This window comes from Salvelinus namaycush, chromosome 35 (genome assembly GCF_016432855.1).
Source record: "Salvelinus namaycush isolate Seneca chromosome 35, SaNama_1.0, whole genome shotgun sequence".
Lineage (NCBI taxonomy): Eukaryota > Metazoa > Chordata > Actinopteri > Salmoniformes > Salmonidae > Salvelinus > Salvelinus namaycush.
Window position 1 is genome coordinate 34,182,423 of NC_052341.1, and position 27,673 is coordinate 34,210,095.

A 27,673-nucleotide genomic window follows, 5' to 3' on the forward strand; every position below is an offset into this window, starting at 1 on the left:
GCGAGCCAACCAAGACTTAGAAACTACTCTGCGCTGCCTGGTCTCTGCCAACCCAACCACCTGGAGCCAGCAACTTGTGTGGGTCGAATATGCCCGCAACACCCTTCCCTGCTCTGCCATGGGTCTATCACCATTTGAGTGCTCCCTGAGGTATCAGCCCCTGCTCTTCCCTGAGCAACGTTATTCATCTATTGTGTTCCTACAAGAAACTCACTTGTTGAAAGATGAGCTACTTAAAGTATGCAGGAGATGGCAAGAGCAAGTAATAGCATCCTGTTTCTCCTCTCATTCTCGCGGTGTTATGGTTTTAATTCACAAATCTGTTCCTTTTCACATGGATAATATTATAACTGATACAGCTGGTCAATACATTTTGATACAGGGAACTCTTTTGAATGAGCATATTAATCGTTGAGAATTTATTTCTATTGAAAGCCTCCCTTTCTGGTAAAGTCCGAATGGCAGGGGATTTTAATTGTACTCTTGATCCTCATCTAGATCACTCCTCTGGTTTAGACACTTCCCACTCTCAGAGAAGAAAGAAATTACAGCATTTATTAAATCTATGTGAACGTTAGATAATTCAGAACCCGAGTAAAGGGAGTATTCATGTTACTCGTCGACATTTAAAACCTCTTGAGCCTATGGGGGGTGCTATTTCGATCTTGGAAAAATTGGTCTCCAAATTAAACTGCCTAGTACTCAATTCTTGCTCGTACAATATGCATATTATTATTATTATTGGATAGAAAACACTCTCTAGTTTCTAAAACCGTTGGAATTATGTCTCTGAGTGAAACAGAACTCATTCTACAGCACTTTTCCTGCCAGGGAGTGAGATTTCAGAAATCTTGGCCTCTGTTCCCAGGTCAGTTTTTAGGTCCCTGTGAATGCTATGGGGCTACAAACACTGCCTACGCCTTCCTCTAGATGTCAGTAAGTGGTGACAATTTGAATGGAGTCGATTGCGCAATCTGGGACTTTATAAAAGACCAAAGAACGGAAGTACCTTTCTTTTCTTCCCTGCGCTTGACGCACGATGGACGTCGGACTGGCCTCCTTCCAAGCTTTGGTTTAGCCAGTAATATTTCTCCGGTCATGTTTTTACTCGTTATAGGTGTTAAAGACATCATAAGGTAGTTAATTTAAACCGTTTTATAGCAATTTATATCCGTTTAGTGCGATTTTCTGGCATTTCTTTGTGACGCACTTCCAATAGTTGGACACTTTTCCAGTACATGCCGAACGTTAGTGGCCATTTCGACAGGACAAGAGGACATCTTTCGACCAAAAGACGATTAGACCGGAGAAAGGATACATTGCCCAAGATTCTGATGGAAGTTCAGCTAATAGTAAGAACTATTTATGATGATAAATCGTTGTTCTGTTGAAAAATGTTAAACGCATATTCCGCCATTTTCTTTGGGGTAGCTTCGCTTTGGCGCACCCTGTATTGCACAGTAAGGATAATTTTAAAAATGTAATTCAGCGATTGCGTTAAGAACTAATTTGTCTTTCAATTGCTGTCCACCCTGTATTTTTTAGTCAAGTTTATGATTATTTATTGATTAGACTAGATCACTCTCCAAGATGGCGCCCGACATTTTCTGTCCAGTTTGGCTACTATTCTCATTGTATAACCACGATTTTTGTGGCTAAATATGCACATTTTCGAACAAACTCTATATGTATGTTGTAATATGATGTTACAGGAGTGTCATCTGAAGAATTCTGAGAAGGTTAGTGAAAAAATTTATATATTTTGGTGGTGATAACGTTATCGCTCTCTTTGCCTTGAATCAATGCTGGGGTAAAGTTTGCACATGTGGTATGCTAATATAACGATTTATTGTGTTTTCGCTGTAAAACACTTAGACAATCTGAAATATTGTCTGAATTCACAAGATCTGTGTCTTTCCATTGCTGTGCGCTGTGTATTTTTAAGAAATGTTTTATGATGAGTAAATTGGTAATACACGTTGCTCTCTGTAGTAATTCTAGTCGCTTTGGGGAGATTTGTGATGGTGGCTGCAATGGCAAACTATGATTTATACCTGAAATATGCACATTTTTCTAACAAAACCTATGCTATGCAATAAATATGTTATCAGACTGTCATCTGATGAGGTTTTTTCTTGGTTAGTGGCTATCAATATCTTTATTTGGTCGAATTGGTGATAGCTACTGGTGGAGAGAAAAAATGGTGGACTAAGAAAAATGGTGTCTTTTGCTAACGTGGTTAGCTAATAGATTTACATATTGTGTCTTCCCTGTAAAACATTTTAAAAATCAGAAATGATTGCTGGATTCACAAGAAGTGTATCTTTCATCTGGTGTCTTGGACTTGTGATTTAATGATATTTAGATGCTAGTATTTACTTGTGACGCTATGCTAGGCTATGCTAGTCAGCTTTTTTACTGGTGGGGGGTGCTCCCGGATCCGGGTTTGGGAGGAACTAGAAGTTAAATCATATTCTCGTATAGACTTTTTAGTTTCTTGCTCATTGCTTTCCAGTGTAGCTGGAAGTGGATATAATAGTATTGTTCTGAGTGACCATTCCCCTGTGTCATTATTCTATAGAGATACAAAAGTTGTAAAAAGATCCTCTAGATCAGACCTGGGCAATTATTTTCCATGGAGGGCCACATTAGAATATATTTTTGCCATCGTGGGCCTGAATTATATTACAGGATTATACATCATGTGTATGACTGTGTTGACAGATATATCTACTGTAAATCACGTCCAGATATGCTACTTATTTAATAACTTTTTTAACATGCACAGAAATAAACTACATCCATGTTCTCCTTTTGGTATATATTTTCATTATTAAACATGCAATGAACTACACGGAGGGAAAAGTACACTGTGCATTCAGCACCACGGACAGAACTCTCGTTAACGGGTATGCACAAAAACTAGAGTAGTGAAGTCAGGTATAGTTTCTGACGTCGCTATGCGCAGCATTGCTAAGAGGTGAGAGTCAGTAATAGATGATCTGCGCCTTGATTTGTTATATTTCATCACTGAAAATGTCTGTTCACATACATAGGTTGACCCAAACAGTACAAACATCTTCTGAGAATGACTCCTAATCTTTGGAAAGTTTTGTTCATCGAGAGATGCATAGAACCTCGTCAGTGACATTGTTTTGAATAGTTCTCCAATCACTGCATCAGACCGACGATCGATAAGCTCAAGTTGCAGGTCAGTGGGAGTGTTATCCACATTGACGGTGAAATTAGAGGAAACCAACAGCATATCATTTTCCATCACTTTGAGAAAACTCACCGTTCAAAGCACACAGCAGCGATGTATACTTCTCCCGCTGGTCATCTGATAAGGAAAAGACTAGTAGTGTCGGAAGGTGGGTGAGATTGTTGGCTTCTACTTGACGGGTCAGGAGGAGTCATTTTCCTTTGAAGGCTTTGACAAGGCTGTACATCTGATGTGCAAAAAGGCCCTTCCCTTGCAGTTTGGAATTCAGTTCATTCATGAGGGCTATGATGTTCACTGGAAGGCAACATCAGCCAACCATTCTTTATCTTGCAGTTGAGGGAAATCCACATATTTTCCTTTAATTTGAAAAAACTCAGCAATCTCCAACTTCAGGTCTCACACCCTTTTAAGCACCTTACCCAAACACAGCCATCTCACGTTTGTGTGGAAGGGGAGATCTGCATGACCTGACTCTGTCTCTTCCAACAGTGAGACAAACTGCCTGTGGTTTAAAGATTTTGCTCTTATGAAGTTTACTGCTTTAGTGGTTGTATCCACAACTGGCTCATTTTCAGAACACATTTACAGAGCACCTCCTGATGAATAATTCAATGCAGGAAAATAATTTTCTGATCTGGGTTCAGCTCAGCTACTTGATCTTGTATCCTTTTCAAAGGTCAACATTTTGTCCTGTCAAGTTTGGGCACCCATCAGTGCACTGGATAACTTGTCAAAACTCAGTCCCAGCTTTGCCACGCACTTACTAAGCTCCTCCAATACATATTTCCCTGTGGTTGTGCTCTTCATTGACCGCACTGAAGCAAGCTCCTCTGTAATTTCAAAGTCTGAGGTTATGCCTCGTAAGAATATCAACCACTGCGCCTTGTCATGTGCATTAATGCTCTCTTCCAGGGCCAAGGAGAAACAGGTGAAATCCTTTACCTTGTCTTTCAACTGTTGTTCCAAATTCTCTGAGATGTCCTCAACACGCTGTGTGTCACTGTTCGTCTTTTTCAAACAGCTCTTTCTTGTTGGCGCAAAGTATTGCTGAGGAGTCAATTAAACATTCTTTAATGAATTTGCCCTCAGTGAATGGCTTGCTATGTTTAGCAATTTTGTGGAACATTACATACAGTGGTTCCTCAATTAAACGTTTTGAGATTATGCCACGGGATTTAGAGGTAATTTGTGGTTTAGTACGTTTCCCTTTCATCACTGCTTCATTGCTCCAGACCAGCGCAAAGGGTAGTTAGTGTCACGTTCTGACCTTAGTTCCTTTGTTATGTCTTTATTTTAGTTTGGTCAGGGCGTGAGTTGGGGTGGGCATTCTATGTTGTTTTTCTATGTTTTGTTCTGTTGTTAGATTTCTATGTGTTGGGCCTAGTATGGTTCTCAATCAGAGGCAGGTGTCAGTCGTTGTCTCTGATTGGGAACCATATTTAGGTAGCCTGTTTGTCATTGTGTGTTGTGGGTGATTGTTTCCTGTTGTAGTGTTTGTTTCACATTTCAGGACTGTTTCGGTTTTCGGATTTATTCACTTTGTTATTTTGTATTTTTCAGTGTTCAGTTTTAATAAATTAAAATGGTTACTTACCACGCTGCGTATTGGTCCGATCCTTGCTACTCCTCAGACGAAGAGGACGAGAACCGTTACAGTTAGAGCACTGATTATGCTTTTGGGTCCCAAGGCACTAACGTGTCTCTAACTGACAATGAATGGGTGACATAAACTAAAAAAAACTGATAATTGTGCACGACTTCAAAATTGAATTTCAATTAACTGAATGATGAGGATGAAGAAGGTAATTGAATTTAGAACAATACTGTTGTCACGCCCTGGCCATAGAGAGGTTTTTATTCTCTATTTTGGTTAGGCCAGGGTGTGACTATGGTGGGCATTCTAGTTTCTTTATTTCTATGTTGGTGTGGTTCCCAATCAGAAGCAGCTGTCTATCGTTGTCTCTGATTGGGGATCATATTTAAGTTGTCCTTTTTCGTTTGGGTTTTGTGGGTAGTTGTTTTCTGTTTAGTGTCTGCACCTGACAGGACTGTTTTTGGTTTTCCCTCTTTGTTATTTTGGTCAAGTGTTAGGGGGTTAGGGAGGGTTGGGCCGGTAGGGATATCCTTGTCTCATCGCGCTCCAGCGACTCCTGTGGCGGGCCGAGCGCAGTGCGCGCCAACCAAGGGGGCCAGGTACACGGTGTTTCCTCCGACACATTGGTGCGGCTGGCTTCCGGGTTGGAGGCGCGCTGTGTTAAGAAGCAGTACGGCTGGTTGGGTTGTGCTTCGGAGGACGCATGGCTTTCGACCTTCGTCTCTCCCGAGCCCGTACGGGAGTTGTAGCGATGAGACAAGGTAGTAATTACTAGCGATTGGATACCACGAAAATTGGGGAGAAAATCGGATAAAAAATATTCATGTGTCAAAATATTCATGCTATTCATGTGTCATGCACGCACATACCCTGAAAAATACACATATTTTTTTGTTTCTACTCGTCAGTATTATTTACAAAAACTGTTACACTAAGGTTTTTATTCTAATCGAAACGACAATGTTCAATTATATTCCATGATATTCTTAAGATATAAGTGTTGAGTGAATATAAGCAAGTGATGTCTGCTAAATAATCAAGTTAATGGCGCAGTCATATAGCCTCGGCACCTACATAAAGCTGAGTGACTCACTCATTCTTGGCTTTGGATCAAAAATAAATAAGTACCAACATTCTTTCTGATAGTCTTTAAATTCAGACAGAGCCAATAATACAATTCATAATATACAAGGACAATTATCAATGGATCCTGTAGAAATAAACCAAACTTTTGCTTCCTACTCTACCACACTTTCCAACTCTGAATCTTCTGAGAACTTAACTAATCAGACATCATTTTTGGCCGGACACCCGTCAACTAGTGGAATTAAAGCATCAGATTTTGAACATCGAGTGGCCCTGTATGCCAATGATAGCCTCTTATTCCTAACAGATCGAAAGAATTCTATATCTTCCCTCTCCAATTTAATGTATAACTTTGTCCAGGGTTTAAAGTTAATAAAACCAAATCGTCCATCCTTTTCTTCAACAAGCAAGAGAGACAGAATCCAGTTGTATAGCATCCATTTGTGAATACAAAACAAGGTTTCACATATCTTGGTATTAAAATCACAACAGAAATGAACTCCTTGAGTTCAACAAATTATGAACCCATGGCAATCAATATAACATAATCCATCAACAGATGGGTCTATTATTGGTAGAATAAATGTTTTGGTTCTCCAAGAAACCATACTTAATAAAGAAATCATGTGACTAAACTAAATAAAAATAAAAATAAACTACACTATGAAACAAAGATAAATTACATAAATAATGATAGTAAAAAGCTTTGGGGCACCTTAAATGATATTTTGGGAAAGAAAGCCAACTCGGCTGCTTCATTCATTGAATCAGATGGCTCATTCATCACAAAGCCCACTGATATTGCAAACTACTTTTATGACTTTTTCATTGGCAATATAAGCAAACTTAGGGATGACATGCCAGCAGCAAACACTGACACTACACATCCAAGTATATTGGACGAAATGATGAAAGACAAAAATTGTACTTTTGAATTCCATGAAGTCCGTGTGGAAGAGGTAAAAAAATTATTGTTGTCTATCAACCCGGGGTCTGACAATCTGGATGGAAAATGACCGAGGATAATAACAGATGATTTTGCCACTCCTATTTGCCGCATCTTCAATTTAAGCCTACTAGAGTGTGTGCCCTCAGACCTGGAGGGAAGCTAAAGCAATTCCGCTATCCAAGAACAGTAAAAAAAACTTTACTGGCTCAAATAGCCGGCCAATCAGCCTGCTACCAACCCTTAGTAAATTTCTGGAAAAAATTGTGTTTGACCAGATACAATACTATTTTACAGTAAACAAATTGACAAAATAATTTCAGCATGCTTATAGGGAAGGACACTCAACAAGCACAGCACAAATGATTGATGATTGGCTGAGAAAAATTGATGATAAAATGATCGTCTTGTTAGACTTTTGAGCAAGTTGAGATGACTAAACTGCTTGGAGTAACCCTAGATTGTAAACTGGTATGGTCAAAACATATTGATGCAGTAGTTGGTAGGATGGGGAGAAGTCTGTCTATAATAAAGCGATGCTCTGCCTTCTTAACGACACTATCAACAAGGCAGGTCCTACAGGCCCTAGTTTTGTCGCACCTTGACTACTGTTCAGTCGTGTGGTCAGGTGCCACAAAAAAGGACAGGAAAATTGCAATTGGCTCAGAACAGGGTAGCACGGCTTGCCCTTGGATGTACACAGAGAGCTAATATTAATAATATGCATGTCAATCTCTCCTGGCTGAAAGTGAAGGAGAGATTGACTTCATCACTACGTTTATTTATGAGAGGTATTGACATGTCGAATGGACCGAGCTGTCTGTCTAAACTACTGGCACACAGCTCTGACACCCATGCATACCCCACAAGACATGACACAAGAGGTCTCTTCACAAGAGGTCTCTTCACACAAGACATGCCACAAGAGGTCTCCAGAACAGAATATGGGAGGCACACAGTACTACATAGAGGCATGACTACATGGAACTCTATTCCATATCAAGTAACTGACGCAAGCAGTAAAATCAGATTTAAAAAACAGATTTAAAAAACACCTTATGGAACAGCGGGGACTGTGAAGAAAGACAAACATTGGCGCACACACACACAAGATAACATATGCACTATACATACACATGGATTTAGTACTGTAGATATGTGGTAGTGGTGGAGTAGGGCCTGAGGGCACACAGTGTGTTGTGAAATCTGTGAATGTATTGTAATGTTTTTAAAATTGTACAAACTGCCTTCATTTTGCTGGACCCCAGGAAGAGTAGCTGCAGCTAATGGGGATCCATAATAAATACAAATACAAATACTTAACATGGCTGCAGACTGAAATGCAGTCCACAAAAGACTTAACTTTGGATGCATATTTGTACTCTGCTCCCTTGAAGAAACTAAAGAACAATATTATTAATCCTGTTGTTAAAAACACCCTAACTATATGGCACGATGTACAGCAATATCTGGGCGAATCCCCTGTACTATCCAGTTTTACACCAATTTGGGGCAATGACAATTATACAATGAAAAAGGGCTCATGTCGTTTCAAATACTTACCATTGAGAAGCTTTATTTTTCCAGTCTGAAACAATCTGCCTTATAACCTCCTTTGACCACCTTAGAAACACTCTGTGTTAATGTGTTATGGGAGAGGTCAAATGACATCATTATATAGGAAAATGGTAGCTACTCATAAAGACAACTCTGATAGTACGAGACTTCAGTGGATACAAGATATGCAGGAAGATATTTTAACAGAGGACTGGGGTATGATATCCTCTAGAGCTCAGATACAGACAATAAACACCCGCCTAAGATTGTTGCAATACAATTGGATAATGAGAACATATATCACCCCTGTTAAGCTCCACAAATTTGACCCTAATATCCCAGACATGTGTGTTAAATGTAACACGCATTTAGGCACCTTGTATCATTGCCTGTGGGAATGTGCTGAGATACAACATTTCTGGAGCTCAGTACTGCACTATATCTTTGAGATGACCTTTATCCCAATACCACTAATTGCTAAACTTTGCATCCTAAATCTTTACCCAGAGAATATCTCTTTACATAGGAGAGAGAATAAATGGTTGACCTCTATTACAAGATAGATGTTCAATTGCTCTCCACTGGAAGTATGTCAGCTCTTGGTCATTGGTTAAAATAATTAACATGAAGCCTGGCTCTTGAAAGATTTACTTATATAGTGAAAAAGAAAGCCCCAGAATTTCTTAAATTTCGGATGTGTTTTGTGAGTTTTTACAAACTGGTGATATTGTAGAAGCGGTGGAATTGTAAATCTGTATATTCTCAATTGTTTATATTAAAGTTGGCTGTAGTCAAAGTGAAACCTGCATTACCTGCGACGGCATATTATACATTATTATTGGAAAGGTGAGGACTTTATTATTTATTTTTTCTGTCAATATTTGGTTGTTATGTTTTTGTCTGGAATGCATTTCAATTAACAGCTGTGCCTTGTTAAAAGTTAATTTGTGGAATTTCTTTCCTTAATGCGTTTGAGTCAATCAGTTGTGTTGTGACAAGGTAGGGGTGGTATGCAGAAGATAGCCCTATTTGGTCAAAGACCAAGTCCATATTATGGCAAGAACAGCTCAAATAAGCAAAGAGAAATGACAGTCCATCATTACTTTAAGATCTGAAGGTCAGTCATTCTTCAAAATTAAAAAAGTACCGTCGCAAAAACCATCAAGCGCTATGATGAAACTGTCTCTTATGAGGACCGCCACAGAAAAGGAAGACCCAGAGTTACCTCTGCTGCAGAGGATAAGTTCATTATAGTTACCAGCCTTAGAAAGTGCAGCCCAAATAAATGTTTCACAGAGTTCAAGTAACTGGCACGTCTCAACATCAACTGTACAGAGGAAACTGTGTGAATCAGGCCTCCATGGTCAAATTTCTGCAAAGAAACCACTACTAATGGACACCAATAAGAATAAGAGTTTTGCATGGGCCAAGAAACACAAGCAATGGACATTTGGAAATCTGTCTTTTGGTCTGATGAGTCCTAATAAGAGATTTTTGGTTCCACCCTAGTAGGTGAACGGATGATCTCCGCATGTGTGGTTCCCACTGTGAAGAATGGAGGAGGAGGTGTGATGGTGTGGGGGTGCTTTGCTGGTGACACTGTCTGTGATTTATTTAGAATTCAAGGCACACTTAACCAGCATGGCTACGACATCATTCTGCAGCGATACGCCATCCCATCTGGTTTGTGCTTAGTGGGACTGTCATTTGTTTTTGAACAGGACCATGACCCAACTCCAAGCTGTGTAAGGGCTATTTAATCAAGGAGGAGAGTGCTGGAGTGCTGCATCAGATGACCTGGCCTCAACAATCACCCGACCTCTACCCAATTGAGATGGTTTGGGATGAGTTGGACCGCAGAGTGAAGGAAAAGCAGCCAACAAGGGCTCAGCATGTGGGAACCCCTTCAAGACTGTTGGAAAAGCATTCCAGCTGAAGTTGGTTGCGAGAATGCCAAGTGTGTGCAAAGCTGTCGTCAAGGCAAAGGGTGGCTACTTTGAAGAATCTAAAATATATTTTGATTTAACACTTTTTTTGCTTACTACATTATTCCATATGTGTTATTTCATAGTTTTGATGTCTTCACTATTATTCTACAATGTAGAAAATAATAAAAATAAAGAAAAACCCTTGAATGAGTTGGTGTGTCCAAACTTTTGACTGGTACTGTATATGTAACGGATGTGAAATGGCTAGCTAGTTAGCGGTGGTGCGCGCTAGCAGCCTTTCAGTCGGTTACGTCACTTGCTCTGAAACCTAGAAGTAGTGTTGCCCCTTGCTCTGCAAGGGCCGCGGCTTTTGTGGAGCGATGGGTAACGACGCTTCGTGGGTGACTGTTGTTGATGTGTGCAGAGGATCCCTGGTTCGCGCCCGGGTCGGGGCGAGGGGACGGATGTAAATATATATATAAAGTGTAATATTGTGATGCAAACTTACATTTGAAATCATTTCAACTCTATATCTGACATGGTACAGATATCTCCTTTTTTTAAGCCCATAACCATGTTTAGTGTATACTGTTGTTTGAAAGTAGCTTTGTTAAAGACTACCAAGAAACACTCTGTGTGATCCTGATTTTAGTCCACTGCAGTAAAAGGTCAACTGAATTATGCCTACTCGAATTTGCCTATTTTCAGCACCATGAGCTGTCCATCTTCGATTGATTGTGCCACGGCTGCTGTTTCTAGTTTCAGCACCGCAATGTAAGTTATTCGAATCTGGCTTACTGTGAGGTCCATAACTCTGATAAATACATCAAGGGCTAGAAACATGTTTTTAATAAAATAAATTATAGTAATAGCAAGCTATCAAAGTTGACCACCGGTCATTCAACTCATCTTCGCACTCTCGTTCTCAAACTGAACAGAACATAGGCTGGTCCGCACGCAAGGTATTGATTTTTTGGGGACCAGGCTTAATAAAAATAAAAAATCTATAGAAACCTTTGACTCTCCTCCTGAACTGCCACTGTAGCCCTACACAGAACAACTATTTGTTAAGCAGCACACAAAAACCTTTTGATCAGCAAGAGCAGAGCAGGCCGGGGCTCAGGGTTTGAACATCCATTGCGGTGTGTAATGCAGCTGTCAAGATCGTCTAATGAATTAACGTACCAAGGCGCAGCGTTCCACATGTTTAATCAAATGAATCTCACAAAAACAACAAAGAACAATAAACGATATGTGAAGCTCAAGCAGTGCTCACAGGCAACTACACAGAAACAATGAACAATAAACGAACAGTGACTACAGAGGTGCTACATACACTTACTCAAAATACAAAATTCAATATCCCACAAAACACAGGTGGAAAAAAGGCTACCTAAATATGATCCCCAATTAGAGACAACGATTACCAGCTGCCTCTAATTGGGAACCATATCAAGCACACCAACATAGAAATAATAAACTAGAACGCCACATAGAAATAATAGACTAGAACACCCCAGTCACGCCCTGACCTACTATACCATAGAGAAACAATGGCTCTCTATGGTCAGGGCGTGACAGCAGCCTAGTTTTATTTATACCATCCTAGCAGGTATCTTAGAAATATAAGTTCGCTCTGTGCTTCTCCAGGCATGCCCTTCATAGCATATAGCCTATGGATCATTTGATTAAGACCACACTAAATAGCTTAAATATAAGTACCAGTGGAGGCTGCTGATGGGAGGACTGCCCACATTAATGGCTGGAATTAGAGTGTAATGGTTGGAATGGTATCAAACACATGAAAACCATGTATTTGATACCATTCCATTTACTCCATTCTGGCCATTATTGTAACGAACACGATGGGAGACGGAGAGCTGGTTTCAAGCACAGGGCACAGCAGGTGTTTATTGTAAAGGACCACAGGAGTAGGCAGCTGGGTCCAGGGGCAGGCAGAGGTCAGACACATAGGTCCAAAAAGGCAACAGTACAGACAGGGAAAAGGCTAGTAACATCATGCGGGAGATCAAGCAATAGGTCGATAACAGGAAACCCAATAGGCTAAAGTACAGGCAGGGAATAGGCGTCGTTAGTGAGGCAGGCAAAAACTATCATTCACGGGAGGAGTAAATTACAAGGAAACCCAGCACTCTGAATAGAAAGAAGCGTGTCACAAAACAAACAATACCTCACAATGCTGGGGTGCAAAGAACTGAACTAAAAAGTGTGTGATAATGACATACAGGTGTGTGAACAGGTGATCAGAATTCAGGTGATTGGGATCTGAAGAGTGAGCTGCGTTCAGGGGATCTATGTGTTTGAACATGGGAGCTGGAAAGTGGGCTGGAAAGTGAGCTGCGTTCAGGGGATCTACGTGTTTCAGAGTGTGAGTTGGAAGCAGACGTTACAGTTATTATGAGCCGTCCTTCCCTAGGCAGCCTCCACTGAGACATACATTATAGTATGTTTAGCTTGGGCACAGCTTTGTTAAAAAGGGTTGTGTATTTACTGTAGGAGAGATGTCTTCAAAGAAGGTCATAATCATGTCTTAAAATAGACTTAATCTGAGTAACTAAGTTTAGCACAACAGAAGTATGCTATCCCATTTATGTGATGTGTGATCACCACGTTTTCCTGACCAATTAAATAGGGAATCTTTACTGGCTTGGCCACATGGTCTTAGCCAATGAGTTGCATTCATTTTAGATGTATGTATATGTTACGTGCCTCCTAAGAGGAGGGAGGTGCAGGAGTCAGGAGCAGGAGAGCAAGGAAGTCCCAGTAGCACAATAGTTTATTAGAAGTCCCCACTCAACGACAACAGGTGGAGGGAACACGCCCAAACAAAGTCGCCACACACAGGGAATAAACGCAACACACGGAGGAGAAACCTCTATTTATAATTACAGTCCAAAACGATACAACGACCGTGAGAAAGAAAACCCCGTGGCGCAAACACGCACCCCTAACAAAGCAACAACAGCAAATAATCCCGCACAAAGAATAGCAGGCAGCGGAGGTTAATAAACCCACCGAAATTAACTAAAATGACACAGGTGTAAAGAAAAAACAGACATACACAAATGAAAAGGAAAAATGGATCGGTGGCAGCTAGTTGGCCGGCGACGACGACCGCCGAGCACCGCCCGAACAGGGAGAGGAGCCACCTTCGATGGAAGTCGTGACAGTATAGAAGATTTTGCCCCCCCCGAAGTTTAAACTGCCCTATATCTGTTTTCTCACCTAAGCGAAGGGGGATCGATTGACATTAACTAAGCGTTTCCACATTGTACTCCCTTGCAAACAATACAAATTGAATATAGGTTCTCATACCGTATGTTGAAACTTTAAACTTCTGTTAATTTTCTTGTGTCAGCATGTTTTGCAGGTGATCCTCTTTGTTATCTTATCCGACCATGCAAAACCCAGTGCCCCATCAGTGTCAGTGTGTCACATACTGTACACATGAACACTGTGTGATCTGATCCTGATTTTCAGTGGTTGAAACCCAACATTCTCTCTCTAGTAGCCTGTGTTTAACCTCAGATACGAGACTGCTTCCCTGAGAGATTAACTCTCTGGGGTTGCGGTCATGTGTTTGGAGTTGGTTAGCGGCTGACAAAAGAGGAACGCATAGTGCAGACCCAATTTGCTGCGGTCAAAGAATGTCCACATGACACATACAATAGATCACTGGCCATGGGGGTGACTGTGCACTAATTCATGTGGCCATCCTTTGACTGCAGCAAACTGGGACTGCACTATGATCTATCACATTACCCTTATGACCCATATCAATATGTTAAGTGAAAAAAGCATTGGAAACACCAACTGATGAGTCAGCAGAACCGTTGTGTGGTTCATACCATTGGTATGTAGCTATTGCATGTATACGCCATTGCTATTTTAAAGGGGATTCAATCCCCTTACATTGTAAGCTAGCAGAAACAAATATAACAAAGTAGTAATGTATAAGGTACAGTGCAATACACCCCTAGAATTTCCCTCAGCTAGCGTGAAGTCAGGCTATGACTCTTTGCCATTTTACTCTCTCTGAGCACTTAGTTTTATCTTGTCGTTCTATTGACTATCAAACCCTTTTATCAAAACGTGTCTCTAATATATTTTCAGATATGCCATGGCCCTCTACAACCAGCATGTCTGCCCCGTGGATAACTGGTACAGTATTCTATAATCAACTCTCTAATGTCAATGTTGACTCCCCCATAATCACTGTGTCATTATTTATAACAGAAGGAACTCATCACATGTCATTATCTGTAACAAAGACAACTGGTAATCTCTCAGTTGGTTTCAAGTGTTCTTTATCGGAGATAGAGAAGGATAACTGTTGCCCGAACTTTCATTGTTGCGTAAAATCACTGGTTTGGTTTGTTATTGAAAATGTATTTGTTTGCAAAGGTAATAACCCCAGAAAAGGTATTAACTTTTGGTTTGTAGTGTAGTAGGGTATGATACGTTACGACATAGAGTGTGTATCTACTTGGATGTACTCACACTAGGTACTTGTGAAACTGAAACGAGGGGGATTAAGTATTCCAATATGTCAGCAGGTCTTCTTGTCAATAGGGGGAGCTGTTAGCACTATGTTTTCTTGACGTTCCCAAATTAAACTGCCTCGTACTCAATTCTTGCTCGTACAATATGCATATTATTATTACTATTGGATAGAAAACACTCTCTAGTTTCTAAAACCGTTTGAATTATGTCTGTGCGTGAAACAGAACTGGACTTAGAGCAATTTCCCTATGTGGAGTTGAGAATGCAGAATTTTCCAACCTGTTCTCAGACCTGTGTATAACTCTGCCTGTCTTCTATTGGTTGAGATGCACTGCATACGCCTTCCCCTGGGTGTCAGCGAATAGAGGGCCTTGAAATGGAGTCTCTAGGCAGATCCGAAAGTCTATAAATTGATTGGAATCAAAGTTTCCTCTCTTTTGATTCTTCGCTCTGACGCAGGGAGGACCTTGGCATGTCGTTTTAGAAGTTCCTGTTTTAGCTCCTAGATATATCCGGCTCTGTTTTTATTCGATATAGGCTTTAAAGACATCATAATCTTGTTATTTTAAACCGAGTTATATCAGTTTATGTCAGTATATTGCGATTTTCGGGTATTTCATTTTCTGGCGTTGTAGGAAGTTGGGTATCTCTCTCTCGCATGCTATTGTTTACTGCTAATTGCAACGTGGAAGATGACTTTCTCCAACCCAGCAACGATTCTTTTGGACAAAGGACACCTATCCCAAGATTCTGATGAGAGGTCATCAAAAAGTAAGAACTATTTATGCTGATAATTCATTGTTCTGTTGAAAAAAGTCAAATGCATAAGACGCCATTACTTGCAGTGTAGCCTTGCTTTATCGCACGCTGTATTGCGCAGTAACGCTAATTTTAAAAATGTAATTCAGCGATTGCATTAAGAACTAATTTGTCTTTCAATTGCTGTCCAACCTGTATTTTTTTAGTCAAGTTTATGAATAGTTTTCGATAAGAATAGGTGCCTTTCCAAGATGGCGCCGGACAGATTGCTTGAGGATTTGGACACTATTCTCATTGTATAAGCACGATTTGTGCCGCTAAATATGCACATTTTCGAACAAACTCTATATGCATTGTGTAATATGATGTTACAGGACTGTCATCTGAGAAGGTTAGTGAAAAAATTAATATATTTTGGTGGTTTATACGTTATCGCTATTTTTGCCTTGAATCAATGCTGGTGTGATGTTTGCTATTGTGGTAAGCTAATATAACGCTATATTGTGTTTTCGCTGTAAAACACTTAGAAAATCTGAAATATTGTCTGGATTCACAAGATCTGTGTCTTTCAATTGCTGTACGCTGTGTATTTTTAAGAAATGTTTTATGATGAGTAATTAGGTAATACACGTTGCTCTCTGTAGTTATTCTAGTCGCTTTGGTGAGAGTTGTGATGGTGGTTGCAATGGTAAACTATGATTTATACCTGAAATATGCACATTTTTCTAACAAAACATATGCTATACAATAAATATGTTATCAGACTGTCATCTGATTAAGTTTTTTCTTGGTTAGTGGCTATTTATATCTTTATTTGGTCGAATTTGTGATAGCTACTGATGGAGTAAAAAACTGGTGGAGTAAAAAAAGTGGTGTCTTTTGCTAACGTGGTTAGCTAATAGATTTACATATTGTGTCTTCCCTGTAAAACATTTTAAAAATCAGAAATGATGGCTGGATTCACAAGATGTGTATCTTTCATCTGGTGTCTTGGACTTGTGATTTAATGATATTTATATGCTAGTATTTACTTGTGACGCTATGCTAGGCTATGCTAGTAGCTTTTCTACTGATGGGGGTGCTCCCGGATCCGGGTTTGGGAGGTGTTAGAGGTTAAACAAATCGTGATTGGGGACCATTTTGTTCTTTGAGCCTCACACTGCTTTTACCTAGAAAGTGCCCTCATTGACGCAGACAGTTGTAGGCTTCCACTCAAGAAAATGAGAAGCAAGTTTAGTGATTCTATCATCCTTGTCAAAACCCTTCAATTCCTGCTGACATCCATGATTTAAATGTCAAACCAGCAAACTGATTATGAATTATTATTTATCTCCACACTGTGAGCTAGAGTGAGAATATGATATGCAAAAGCGTGAGAGAAACAGTACCTTGTCAACAAGTCTGTTTATTCAACATTAATTTGTGAGAAATTAAATAATTCATGGCCGACTTGTTTCGCAGGAGGGAATAGTCCGTCTTAGACCCTAAACTTCTTGAGCCTGACTGCCTTATTCAAACATAGGGAGGCATGGGAGAACGGTGTGAGGAACAAATTGAGAAAAGAGGGAGATGGAGAGAAATTTTGAGAGCACAGAGAGAAGAAGGGGAGATGGGAGAAACGAGATCATATGGTCAGAGAGAGAGGAGTATAATCATGGGAGAGACTGAAAAGATAATAAATATATACTGTATCGGGGACAGAGAGAGTAATGGGAAAATGGTGTGAAATCAAGGATGTGTAGCGACTATTTGGAGAAAGGCAACAACCTGCAAATTCCTTTAGGAGTGGGAGAATGACTTCTGTGGTATGTGTGAATAAACAGGTATTAAAATTGCATGGGGGCTCCATTAATTCCAAACTTCTCTGTTCAGCAGTAGACCTGCCCAAGCAAAAACAAACAACTATTCCAAACCCATTCATTACTGTACCTGCAGGTTTGGCTATTCCACTGTAAGGAGCATTCTACTGATACAACCTCAAACAGGGAATTCCAGAAATCATACAAGATAAAGTGTACTCTCTGAACAGTAGACCGACACATGCAATAGGACAGCAGCTGCCTCAGTACCTGCATCATAGTTGTTCTACAATGTTCTTCAATGCATACATGCAGTCAACCATTAAGTGGGAACTTTAACCTACTATTTCGGGTTAAACAATGTATATCCTCATTTGGGCAGAATGAGAGCCTTGATGTGTTGATTGGATGTATAATTCGATGCTGGCACATTAACAGAGTGTTATGCTAGGTGTGTTTACTTTAGTAGTGGTGGGTCTTTGGTTGGGACGCATGGTCATGCATTCTGGTCAATGCATGTGTCGAAGCATAGCTAATAGGTGACTTTACGGACTAATCTCACCTCACAAACGTCACACAGTCCATTCAGAATAGCCACTTGTTTTATGTGCATTATGCAATAAGTCCATATGCAAATAAAGGAGAGTGGGGTAAGTTTAGCCAAGTCTGTGAAGGAAGAAACCACATGGAAAAACTGGTAAGCAAGTTAGGTCCAAAAAGCTGATTTTCACAAAGTCAAATTAATTTATTGTGTGATGCTTGTATCTAAACTAAAGTGTATTGTTTTAAGATTGCTTTATACATCAGTTGGGGGTGTCTATAAGCTACAATATGAGGTCATAAACCTAGCATGAAAGTGCATCCTTGTAGCTGTATGGGCTAATATAGTCCAGATGGTTTTATCTGATGACATGGAGTCAGATTTTGCTAAACATATCAAGAATCTCACAGACCAGTTTCATGGGCTTAATAGCCTCAAATGCAGAGAACTTGCCTATGAATTGGCACATCAAAACAACATCCCTGTCCCAGATAACTGGCCAATAAATGGAAGGGTAAGTTATATTGAATAGAGAGATCTACACTCAGTGGCCCGTTTATTAGGTACACCAGCCCATTCACGAAAATGGTTCGCTCCTACAGACAGTAAGTTGTGTGACCGTGGCTTGCGATATAAAGCAAGCAGACAGGCATCGAGGCATTCCGTTCCTGTTCAATTTAATGTTAGAATGGGAAAAACAAGTGACCTAAGAGATTTTGAGCGTGGTATGATCGTCTGTGCCATGCTCACCAGTTTCAGTATCTCAGAAACGGCCAGCCTCCTGGGCTTTTAACGCATGACAGTGTCTAGGGTTTACAGAGAACATCCAGTCACCGACAATCCTGTGGACGAAAACAGCTCGTTGATGAGAGGTCGAAGGAGAATGGCAAGAATCGTGCAAGCTAAGAGGCGGGCCATAACTGGCAAATAACAACGCAGAACAGTGGTGTGCAGAATGGCATTTCGGAACCTGTCCTTGTCACGGATGGGCTATTGCAGCAAACTAACACACTTGGTTCCACTCCTATCAGCTAAAAACATGAAGAAGCTGTCATGGTTACACCTGTCACCAGAGGGAAGCAGAGACCGTCCTAGAGACATTAATGACAATCAGGTGTGTCCTATTTACCCCTCATGATTTCCCTGTTAAAAGAGGTGTGTCTTCTGTTGTCCTTTGCTGAACCTTGAATTATGTGACGTGTGCGTTTGTCTCCTGAGTGAGTGTTTGAGACTTAGTGTTTGTTGTCCCATTGTTACTGTGATCCTTCCATTACCGTTTCTCAGTAAAGTATTATTTTTATCCTTAACCGCTGATTCTTCTTCTGGTCTCTTCTCTGCACCCGGGTCCAACCTTACCATGAAACAGAAGCGGCTCCAGTGGGCACGCGATCACCAACACTGGAAAACTGAGGGGTGGAAAAACATTGCCTGGTCTGACGAATCCCGGTTCTTGTTGCGTCATGCTGATGGCAGAGTCAGGATTTGGCATAAGCAGCATGAGTCCATGGCCCCATCCTGCCTGGTTTCAATGGTAAAGGCGGGTGGTGTAATGGTGTGGGGAATGTTTTCCTGGCATACGTTAGGTCCCTTGATAGCAATGTTTCCATGCCCTAAAAAATTCAGGCTGTTCTGGAGGCAAAGGGGAGGTCTGACCCGGTACTAGGTGGGTGTACCTAATAAACTGGCCACCGAGTGTATATCTGAATGTAGGCATACATTTAAGATATACAATATACTACACCCCCATTCCAGGAATTAGACATTGACCTACCATCACCCACTGTCACAAGACACCATCACCCACTTACTTCAAGGTGGCTCAACTTACCCTGTCCCTATGCTCAAGCTATGTTTATAAAAGTGTTATGTTTATGTGAATTCTGAGTATTTCCAATGATACACCACATCCTGAAATATATGTAGATATCCTTGTTAGAAAGAATACTATATTTCCCTTGACGTATTAATGGGACATTTTCTAAATGTCTCAACGATCAATGACATCTGGCTCAATGATCCTGTCTGGAACTGCGAGGAGTAACAACAGAACCTACGTTGCTAGCTATAGTACCATGACAAAGACCAAAGCGTACCGGTGAGGACAGTGGTTTCTCTCTATCACACGTGAAGGATCTTTTAAATGAACAAAAATAATCCTACAAGCAGTTGTTACAAGAAAATAGCTTCAAGTGTTTTGTCCAAATACTTGTGGATTCTACCAATAAAATAATGGACGACCTCACCAGAGAGGTCCAGGACCTGAATAACAGTTTGCACTTCTCCCAGGGTCAGCTCGATGAGTTGAAACAGGAGAACGGCAGATGATAGCAAACTGTAGGTCGTTGAGAGAGGACATCAGTTTTGTGTGTGAATCCATGATAACAATCCAAGGGACAATCAAGGCAGAACAACATGGTTATGGATGAAATTTCAGAATCTCCACATAAGACCTGGTCGTAGTCTGAGGACAAAGTGAGGGACATGATCTTTGAGAAATTGAAAATGGACCACAGGAAGAATGAGGTGCAGCGCGCCCACAGGACTGGAAAACCCACCACCGGTCCAGGTGATAGGACCAGGCCGATAGTGGTCAAGTTCCTGGGGTTCAAGGACAAGGTAGCTGTTCTGGAAAGAGCCAAGAACTTGAGAGGAACGTATATCTTCCTCAACAAGGATTATCCTGAAGCTGTACTCCCGAAGAGGATAGAACTTATTCCAGCCATGAAAGCCGCCAGAGCGCGTGGGGACATTGCTTACATCTGCTATGACAGGCTCATTGTCCACCCACCCTCTCAGATGCATGGAAGTGATGAGCAAGCCAAGCATATGGATCGTAACTTAACCCCTTCAGCACACACACACACACACACACACACCAATTGATTAATGGACTGCTGAATGTATATTTTTTTCTCTTGCTTTGTTTGCTCTTTACAGTATTATGCCGGTCTTTGATAAGCTACCCAGGAAAGGGCTGAAAGTAGCCCATATTGATATATTTAGCCTTAGAAATAAGGTTCATGAAATCAATAACTTGCTAACATCAGATAGCATTCATATATTATCCATTTCTGAGACTCAGTTACATAATTAATTTGATGATATAGCAGTAGCATGTGGCAAAGAATAGGGTTGAGTGATAAATGGCAGATATGTGAGAGCAGAACTAATAAAGGGGCTCTGCCCTCTCACTAAAATGGCCACCCCGATCAGAACTACAGATCACAAAATGGCCGACTGCCAAAACTATTCCCAGAAGCAAGGGGAACGCTCAGAAGGTGGGGCCGACCCACAGATAAGGGGTTAAGACAAACCAGGAAGAGAGAGAGAAGGGTCTGGAAGGATCTGTAAACCATAGAGAAAGAGACGATATATATTGGCTGGATTTACCGTGTATGAGCTGGACTTTTTGGACTTACCTGTTGGCGTTTGGACCTGGACCTACCGAGAACCCGATTTGTGTACCAAACCCTGCTATCCTTGACCTCGCCTGCGGCCTGCGTGGACCAGGATGGAAAAACAAACACGCAGGTACTGTCCTGTTCGAAATAACTCTCATTCTGGGGGTTTTGGTGACGGTTTCCCGCTTAATTTGTGACAAACTCTCCTAATCTTGAAGAGGTTTGTCACAAGCAATACAAGGATATAACATCTATAGAAGAGACAGAAACGATTATGGGGGAGGGGTTGCTGTATATATTCAGAGGCATATCCCTGTAGTGCTTAGAGAAGATCTTATGTCAAGTGTTATTGAAGTGTTGTGGTTGCAGGTTCACTTGGCACATCTAGAGCCTTTTCTTTTGGGGTGTTGCTATAGGCCACCAAGTGCTAACAGTCAGTACCTAAGTAATATGTGTGAAATGCTTGATAGTGTATGCAAGACAAAGGAGCTGATCGTGAACTACAGGAAAAGGCTGGCCGAACAGGCCCCCATTAACATCAATGGGGCTGTAGTGGAGCTAGTCGAGAGTTTCAAGTTCCTTAGTGTCCACATCACCAACAATCTATCATGGTCCAAACACACCAAGACAGTCGTGAAGAGGGCACGACAACACCTTTACCCCCTCAGGAGACTGAAAAGATTTGGCATGGGTCCCTCAAAAGTTCTACAGCTGCACCATCGAGAGCATCCTGACCCGGGTGCATCACCGCCTGGTATGGCAACTGCTCGGCATCTGACCGTAAGGCGCTACAGAGGGTAATGCATACGGCCCAGTACATCACTGGGGCCAAGCTACCTGCAGTCCAGGACCTATATAATAGGCCATGTCAGAGGAAAGCCCATAAAATTTTCAGAGACTCCAGTCACCCAAGTTATAGACTGTTTCTCTGCTACCACACGGCAAGCGGTACCGGAGCGCCAAGTCTAGGACCAAAAGGCTGTGTCGTGTCTTTACTATCATTAAATGAAGACTTTTAGTTTTTATCAAAGATTCTCTGTAATTAGTATTACGCGATTAAACTGATTAATCATGTAACTGTAATTAACTAGGAAGTCGGGGCACCAAGGAAAATATTCAGATTACAAAGTTATAATTTCCTAATATAACTTTTCAGATATTTTATATCTGATCAATTAGTGTTCGAATGAATGAATTATTTACTTTACCTCACGTTAGTCTCATTTCAAACGTCGTAAATCTGCACGAACCCAGTCTTCACTATGAGTCATCCATACATCAATTGTCTTAAATCATTTATTTACTAACTAAGTAATTCACAGAAATGCATAAACAAACAAACAAAGTAAATATGGTTACAAGAAATGATAGGGGAATTTGCCCTAGTGGGCTAAACCGGCATGGCGGCTTGTTCGACAAAAGGGGGAGTGGGGGTCTCCTGAGAAGTCACTACAGAGTTGATAATTATAACAATTGAAATACTAATCCTTTGCACATGAACGCTCACTCATTCGGGAACAATTGCAATCAATATATATATTTACGCTCAGTGTGTCGTCTTGATCGCTGTTGAAAAGTTTGTTTCTTTTGTAGAATTGTCCGTCTCTCTCTGTCTGTCTTTCATGGTTAGAGGGGATAGTTCAGAGGGACATTCATTCATGTTGTTGTAGAATGGATGTTTCGGCAGTTGTCGTTCTTCGCGTTCAATGATACCGAATTCCTAGCTGCAGACTAGTAATTAATATCAAAGACTTGTTCTTATTCTGTCGGTATCGATAGTCTAAGAGTTTAACCACGTGGTATGGTTAAAAGATTCAGCAATGGTCTGCAACCTTTGTCCTCTCATAATGGAGAAAAACATGGTCTGGTGAGAATTTCTCAAAGTTGGGGTTTTATTCAGGAGTTGCAGAAAAGGGTCTGTCCCAGGATGCCTGACCCTAACTGGGCTCATGGGCGGTCCTCTGATTTAGTTCAACTCGAAAGGGAATTGGAGTTTCCTTCATTAAACAGTCCAAAATCACATTACACAATTTTACAAACAGTATCATCCTCACTCATTCATCTTATACAACAATTAGATGTAAACCTCATATCTGAGGCTATTATATAAACAGCGTTATGGTAATGTGGCCGCACCGTCTCCCCTGAGTTTTACCAAGTTGTAACAAACGGACCAGTTCGTAGCTGGATTCTTCACCGATCTTTTATACCTTCTCCGGAACATAAATGTTGTTCGGACCTGTCACGTTCCTGACCTGTTTTCCTTGTTTTTGTATGTATTTAGTTGGTCAGGGCGTGAGTTGGGGTGGGCATTCTATGTTATGTGTTTCTATGTTGGGTTAAATGTGTTGCCTGATATGGTTCTCAATTAGGGGCAGGTGTTTGACGTTTCCTCTGATTGAGAACCATATTAAGGTAGGCTGTTCTCACTGTTTGTTTGTGGGTGATTGTTCCTGTTGGTGTGTCAGTGTTTGTGCCACACGGGACTGTACGGTATGTTCTTTTGTTATTTTGTATAGTGTATTGTTTTCATGTTCATTAAATCATGGAAAATTACCACGCTGCACATTGGTCCTCTGATCCTTCTCGCCTCTCCTCGTCTGAGGAGGAGGACGACTTAGACTGGCGTTACAGGACCTCAAGTTCTGTGAGGTGGAAGAAATTGATTTGTTCTCTATGAAACTTCACTCTGTCTCTATACTGTGGTCATGAGGAGACAATCTCTTCCAGGAATTTATGACCTCTCTGACCACAGCAGCCTAGTTGTAGGAGGCAGGGAGAGGCAGGGAGAGGGGGATGGGGCTTGCTGTACCCAAAGAGGGCAACGTCATGACAGCTCCTTGACAGCTTCTACCCCCAAGCCATAAGACTGCTGAACAATTAATCAAATGGTCACCGGACTATTACATTGACACCCCCCCCCCCCCATATGTTTTGTACACTACTGCTACTCGCTGTTTATTACCTATGCGTAGTCACTTCACCCCTACCTACATGTACAAACGACCTCTAACCTGTACCCCCGCACACTGACCCTGTATGTTGCCTCGTTATTGTTATGCTATTGTGTATTTATAATTTTTTACTTTAGTTTATTTGGCAAATATTTTCTTAACTCTTCTTGAACTGCACTGTTGGTTAAGGGCATTGTTGGGCACTGTTGGTTAAGTAAGCATTTCACGGTAAGGTCTACACTTGTTGTATTCGGCGCATGTGACAAATAAATTTGTCACATGCGGGGTGTTTACAAACACTACAGGAACAAGATTATCCACATGTACCAATCACATTTTTACTAATACTGTAGAACTTTGTTCTAAAGCTGTATCCGTACCCATTGGATGCAGTGATCACAACATAGTGGCTATATCCATTAAAACCAAAGTTCCTACAGCTGGGCCAGCGATCATAGAAAGATTTTGCTGTGACTCTTATGTGGATGATGTTAAAAAATATGTGTTGGTCTGATTAGTGAGGAGTATCCAGACGCTGCACTTGTTGAATTTATGAAATTGCTTGTTAGATCTGTTAGAACTGTTAAGGCTCCATGGATTGAGGAATTTAAAAACTGTATGGTTGAAAGAGATGGTAAAAGGAGTGGCTAATAAGTCTGGCTACACATCTGACTGGCTGACTTACTGCAAATTGAGAAATTATGTGACTAAACTCAACAAAAAGAAGAAGAAACTGTATTGTGAAGCCAGGATCAATAATGGAAAGAAAGATGGAAAAAACTTTCGAGTACTTTAAATTAAATGATGGGCAGAAAGACAAATTCAACTTTCATTGAATCAGATGGCTTATTCATCACAAAACCATTTGATGTTGCCAATTATTTTCATGATTACTTCATTGGCAAAGTGGGCAAACTTAGGCAGGAAATGCCAACAATGAACAATTAGGAATTGTATTCATGCATAAAAAAACTAATAATGAAAGAAAAGCATTGCATGTTTGAATTTGGTAAAGTTTGTGTGGGAGAGGTGTAAAAAATTATTGTTATCGATCAATAATGACAAACCACCTGGCATTGACAACTTAGATGGAAAGCTACTGAGGATGGTAGCTGACTCTATAGCCACTACAATCACATTTTTAATCTGAGCCTACAGAAAAGTCTTTGGCCTCAGGCCTGGAGGGAAATCCTCTAGCCAAGAGTGGTAAAGCAGCCTTTACTGGTTCTAACAGCAAACCTATAAGCTTGTTACCAGCTCTTAGCAAACTGTTGGAAAAAATTGTGTTTGACCAAATACAATGCTATTTCTCTGATAACAAATTAACAACATACTTTCAGCATGCTTATAGAGAAGGGCACTCAACATGTACTGCACTGACACAAATGACTGATGATTGGTTGAAAGAAATTGATAATAAGAAAATTGTGGGAGCTGTACTGTTAGATTTCAGTGCAGCCTTTGATATTATTGACCATAATCTGTTGTTGAAAAAACGTATATGTTATGGCTTTTCAACCTCTGTCAATCTAATACTCAAAGGGTTTTCTTTAATGGAAGCTTCTATAATGTCAAACATCTGCTCTTTTATTTTTATCAATGACCTGCCACTGGCATTAAACAAAGCATGTGTGTCAATGTATGCTGATGATTCAACCATATACGCATCAGCAACCACAGCTAATAAAGTCACTGAAACCCTTAACAAAGAGTTGCAGTCTGTTTTGGAATGGGTGGCCAGTAAAAATCTAAGAGAACTGTATTTGGTACAAATCATTCCTTAAGTTCTAGACCTCAGCTGAATCTGGTAATGAATGGTGTGGCTGTTGAGCAAGTTGAGGAGACTAAATTACTTGGCGTTACCTTAGATTGTAAACTGTCATGGTCAAAACATATAGATTCAATGGTTGTAAAGATTGGGAGAGGTTTGCCCGTAAAAAAAAGTGACACCACACTCCAAAAAGCAAGTTCTGCAGGCTCTAGTTTTGTCTAATCTTGATTATTGTCCAGTCGTGTGGTCCAGTGCTGCAAGGAAATATCTAGTTAAGCTGCAGCTGGTCCAGAACAGAGTGGCACGTTTTGCTCTTCATCGTAATCAGAGGGCTGATATAAATACTATGCATGCAAGTCTCTCTTGGCCAAGAGTTGAGGAGAGACTGACTGCATCACCTCTTCTTTTTATAAGAAACTGTTGGAAATCCCAAATTGCTTGCATAGTCAACTTACACACAGCTCTGACACACACACTTACCCCACCAGACATGCCACCAGGGGTCTTTTCACAGTCCCCAAATCCAGAACAAATTCAAAAAAGCGTACAGTATTATATAGAGCCCTTATTGCATAGAACTTCCTTCCATCTCTTGCGCAAATAAACAGCGAACCTGGTTTCAAAAAAACGATAAAGCAACACCTCATGGCACAACGCCTCTCCCATACTTGATCTAGATAGTTTGTATGTATGCATTGATATGTAGGCTACGTGTGCCTTTTTAAAAAAAATATATATTTTTTTAATATGTAGGTCTGTACTTGAACTGTTCTTGTCTATTGATGTTCTGTATTATGTCATGTTTCATGTTCTGTGTGGATCCCAGGAAGAGTAGCTGCTGCTTTTGCAACAGCTAATGGGGATCCTAATAAAATACCAATTCCAAAATCTGAAGTGGTAAATTAATGTAATTCCATCAGAGAAGTTAGTGTGTTCCATTTGACAGCAAAAGTGTGAAGAAAATGTCTATGTTGTTTCTATCCAGGCTGTATAATCAGTCGTGTGAGGAGAAACTGTCTCTACATTTACATTTACATTTAAGTCATTTAGCAGACGCTCTTATCCACAGAGGGGTCCTGTGCTGTGCTGTACCCTTGACAATGTCCCACTCATCAGGTCAGTACCGTATTACACTGTCCTTACCATGCTGTACTTTACAGTTTCATTCATATTTACCTCACCACACTAACAGTAGCCTACATACGTACACTTCACCAATAAACAACTTTGCCCCCCCCCCCCCCCCCCCCCCCCCCCCACACACGATTTGAGCTGCAAGTTGATTGGTCAAGGTCATCCATTGTGTTAAACTAGTGATCAATGCCTCTGCCATTTACTATTAGTGAAAGCAAGCTCTTGGTGTGCATGAGGTGAATGTACATAACAGGTGGCAAAGGAGAGCAAGAATCTCCTATTATACCTATTTTAGTTCTTCACATTTTTCACCTCTATGTTCTCCTTGTTTAGTTCCTCTCTGTAGCCTAGTTATCTTTCAAGTATTTGTTTAGGTATTTCACTTATGGGGTACACTCCCAGCGTATTCATCAGAAGCCTTTATTACACTACGCAAGACATGAATGGTTGGACGTT

The 27,673-nt window shown here is 40.7% G+C and overlaps 1 pseudogene; it reads left to right on the forward strand.

Moving 5' to 3' along the window:
• The first annotated feature begins 2,960 nt into the window (after positions 1 to 2,960).
• Positions 2,961 to 27,673, forward strand: part of LOC120029703 — a 65,747-nt pseudogene continuing 41,034 nt past the window's right edge.